General features: G+C 40.3%; 1 non-coding gene across 1 annotated transcript; it reads left to right on the top strand.

Annotated features, from left to right (window-relative positions):
* The first annotated feature begins 323 nt into the window (after positions 1–323).
* LOC150039704 (U6 spliceosomal RNA) lies at positions 324–428 on the top strand. The gene has a single exon (XR_016534263.1). It is a non-coding gene; the product is annotated as a U6 spliceosomal RNA (small nuclear RNA).
* Positions 429–4,484: the final 4,056 nt, after the last annotated feature.

Genomic DNA, 4,484 nt, shown 5'->3' with positions numbered 1-4,484 from the left:
TGGTGTTGGGACTCCCCCTGGCAGCGCTGACTCAGTGGAAACTTGGAGCCTGTGGGGCCTTGCTGAAGACTGTGCTCCAGCAGCCTCTACCTCTGCCAGGGTGGAACCTAAGCACCTAACACCCTGCGGAGCTAGGATGACAGGCAGTTGTCAGTGGCTCCCAAAGCTAACCTTATCTTTGATTTAGAAACTCTTTGCCAATAACAGTTCAGTATGAAATAATGGGATATAATAATTAGATAAAAGTTAAGTGGACATATGTGAGAAATTTACAATTTAGAAATAATGTCAGGAATCAAATCTGTTTACACTAGTATAAACAGTAAAACACTTAGGAATAAATATATCCAAAATGAAAGATACAGGAAAGATTGCCATGGCTCCTGTGCAAGGATGACATCCAAATTCGTGATATATATATATATATATATATATATATATATATATATATATATATATATATATATATCATTGTTTCTTTGGAATAGAATAGGGAAGGGAGGACAACAAGATGATTAGGAGGGGTGGGGGTAGGAAATGGGAACAAAAACTATGAGAAAGGTAGCAATGTTTGTGAAGTAATATATTTTAAAAATATTTCCAAAATGTTACCTTGAACAATGAAAATTACAGTGCACAGATAGTCTTGAAATCATCCCAGTTTTTACCTGATCTGCTTGCCTCCGAGGAATTTTTTACATTGATGTGGTTTCTCTCCTGTGTGTGTTGTCTGATGATTAGTAAGGTTTGTCTTCCAGGAGACTGACTTTCCACATTCATTATATTCATAAGGTTTCTCTCCTGTGTGTGTTCTGCGATGGAGTGTAAAGTCTATTTTCCTGGTGAAAGACATTCCACACCTGTTATATGTATATGATTTCTCTCCTGTGTGTATCCTGTGATAAGTAATAAGGTATGCCATCATGACATCCATAATGTTTCTCTCCTCTGTGTGTTCTCCGATGATTATTAAGGCCTAACTTCTGGGTGAAAGACTTTCCACATTTGTTGCATTCATATGGTATCTTTTTTGTATGAATTCTCCAGTGTCTCCTAAGAGCTGATTTCTAGGTGTATGTTTTTCCACATCTGGTACATTCACTTGTTTTCTTCCCTCTCTGAACTACTGCTTGGGTATTGTGAGTTGACTTATCATAGTCTTCTCTAAGCTGGTTATGTTTATTCTCAGAGTCTCCCACAAAAACCCAATTCTGCTTAAAAAATATGCTCTCTGAGTTTAAAACCTTCCCTTCTTCACCATATTCAAAATACTTCAGCTCATCAGAACACTCAAATTTTGATCTAACCTGCTCTGAATAACTAAAGGATTCTTCAACTACAGGAGTCACACCTGGCCTAGATGCAGCATGTATGTCATCAGGCTCACTGTAAAGGAGTGTGTTCTGAAACTCACTGAATTCTTCAGTCTTCATCACTAAGGAATCCAGATTATTCCTACTAGGTTTTGAACTCAAATCAAATGTTCTCACTAATCTCCCTCTTTTTTCCACTGCATAACTACTGGTGACTGCTGCTTCACATAGACATCCAACTGAATTTTCCTGGCAGGCTGTAATTATGTCCTTCATTTCTTGGATATCTAAATGAGTTACAATGAAAAATAGACAAAATCATAAATAAGATTCCAAGTTTCTTTAATGTGAACACATTTGCTTTCTTTAAATTTGTTTTTCATTTATTTACTTATTTATTTATTTACTGTGGGTTCTGGTAGTTGGACTTCAGCCTGGGTGTTGTCCCTGAGCTCTTCAGCTCAAGGCTACTACCCTACCCTTGAGCCAAGCCCACTGCTCATTTTCTCCAGGTTAATTGGAGATAAGAGTCTCAGGTCCTTTTGTGCCTGGGCTGGCTTTGAAACTTGATCCTCAGACCTCAGCCTCCTGCATAGGATTAAAGGTGTGAGGCATCGCACCTGGCTTTATTTTGTTTTTGGTTGTGGGGCTTGAAGTCTGGGTCTGGGCACTGTCCTTGATCTCTTCAGCTCAAGACTACCACCCTACATATGGAGACACAGTGCCACATCCTGTTTTATAGTGGTTAATTGGGAGATAAGGATCTCAGAGTCTTTAGCTCCCAGGCTGGTTTGAACTATGATGCTAAGACATCAGCCTCTGGAGTAGCTAGGATTCCAGGTGTGAGCCACTGTGCCAGGTCAAGGTAGACATTTTCTCCCACCCTAACTGTAGGACTTTAAAACATCACAAAGAATTCCACTATGTATTGGTAGAGTTTTAAACTGAGTACTTACCATCTACCTATAGAATCCTCATGGTTGTGTTTTTCAAATACTATTTTGATTTACCATGGGAGAATAAGCTCTTTCCTTTATTTTCTTGGAATATTATATATTGTTGCTCTCCAAGTGAAGAACATGAATATTTTCTAGATTCAGATACCACTGGAGTATTTTATGCATCTCCTTGCCTTTAACCTAAGTGTTAATGGTTTCTGAGAGTAAAGATTTATACATAAATCTCTTCAGTACTAACTTCTCACAATCAATTTCTTCATGTGCGTCAGTCCTATAATACTACTCAAGGTTGGGATCTGAGGACTGTGGTTCAAAGCCAGCCAGGGCACTAAAGAACATGAAACTCTTATCTCCAAATAACCACCAGAAAACAGGAACGGGGCTTTGGGTCAGGGGGAAGGTAGGGCAGTAGTTGCCTTGAGTTGAAGAGCTCAGGGACAGCGCCCAGGCCCAGAGTTCAATCCACAGGACCCCCAAAAGAAGAAAAGAAAAAGCCAGAAGTGGTGCTCTAGCTCATGTGGTAGAGTGCCTGCCTTTAGGAATGCCCAAGAATAATGCTCAGCCCTGAGTTCAAGACCAAGGACTGGCAAAAAAGTCAGCAGCACTCAAGATTCATTTCCCAGCCCTTGCAGGAGTAAGGAAGGGAAAGGGATTTGGTACTCCAGTCTCTTAACCCTCTGGAGTTATCTGTTTTATCCCTTCTATGGCCAGCTCTCAGAGTGTTGTCAGGGTGGAGTTCCAACCTCTCAGAATTTTCTACCTTTAGCCCAACTTCAGGGCCCCCTACAAGAAAAATAAATAATAAATAAATTAATTAATTAATTTTGCCAGTCGTGGGCTTGAACTCAGGGCCTGAGCACTGTCCTTGGTCTTTCTCAAGGCTAGGGCTCTACCACTTGAGCCACAGCACCACTTCTACCAAGGAATCGAGCCCAGGACTTTGTGCATGCCACGCAAGCATGCTACCACTGGCTCAAAGTCTTGGTCCCCCTATAAGAAATTTCTATGTACCACATACCAATACTCAACAAATAATTTGATTTCTCCTGATTGTATTGCCTTTATATGGCCTAACCTCATTTGATGTTGTACTGTAGTTTTGTTTTTTCATTTCATTATATTTGAATATTCTAATCCACTCCCAGTGTAAGTTAGAAGCTATTATTGATACATTTCTAGGTAAAAACTTTTAAAATGTTTCCAAACACTTAATTTGTAATTTCAACCGGAAAAAGGACATATACACAATTTATATCCCTGATGTATTTTTACAGAATCCAGATTTTTCCCTATTCTTTCTTTTTGGTGGGTCATGGAGCTTGAACTCAGCCTGGGCACTGTCCCTGAACTCCTTACCTCAAGGCTACCACCCTACCCTGGAACCAAAGCCCCACTTCCCATTTTCTAAAGGTTAATTGGAAATAAGAGTCTCAGGTCTTTTTGTGCCAGGCTGGCTTTGAACCTTGATCTTCAGATCTCAGACTCCTGAGTAGCTAGGATTACAGAAGTGAGACACCACACCCACTCTGCCCAACTTCCTATTTTTTTATTCCTTTGCCAGTCCTGGGGCTTGAACTTGGTCTGAGCACTGTCCTTGAGCTTTCCTCAAGACTAGTGATCTGATACATGAGCCCAAGCACCACTTCTGCCTTTTTCTATGTTTGTGGTACTGAGGTATTGAACCCTGGTCTTCATTCATTCTAGGCAAGCACTCTAGCACTATGACAAACTCCCAGCCCTACCCCCCCCCTGATTCTTTTTGATGATACATCTTTCCATGTAGTCTAGGATGGCTAGAAATCCTTCTTGAGTTTCCAAGTTCAGGGAGTATAGGTGAGTCCCATCTTGTGTATTTGTTTTTTGGCTTTTTATGGGTCATGGGCTTGAACTCTACCTGAGCCCTGTCCCTTAGCTCTTCAGCTCAAGGCTATCACCCTACCTTTGAGCCAAGCACAATTTCCTGTTTTCTAGAGGTTAATTGGAGAGTAGAGTCTCAGGTCATTTTGTGACCAGGCTGGCTTTGAACCTTGATCCTCAGATCTCAGACTCCTTAGTAGATAGAATTTCAGCTGTGAGCCACCATCCCCCACTTATTATTCTCCTTTGAAAATTTTGTTATGTAGTAGTTATAATCTATTCTAATAGTTTTACTGTCTTCTTCATAAAGAAGTCACCAGAAATTAAATTTCACATATATTTTGCTACTACTAGT

The sequence above is a fragment of the Megascapheus bottae genome, unplaced genomic scaffold (assembly GCF_031878675.1).
Source record: "Megascapheus bottae isolate mThoBot1 unplaced genomic scaffold, mThoBot2.hap1 HAP1_SCAFFOLD_62, whole genome shotgun sequence".
NCBI lineage: Eukaryota > Metazoa > Chordata > Mammalia > Rodentia > Geomyidae > Megascapheus > Megascapheus bottae.
The sequence above is the reverse complement of the archived record's forward strand: the minus strand, read 5'-3'. Positions and strand labels throughout refer to the sequence as shown.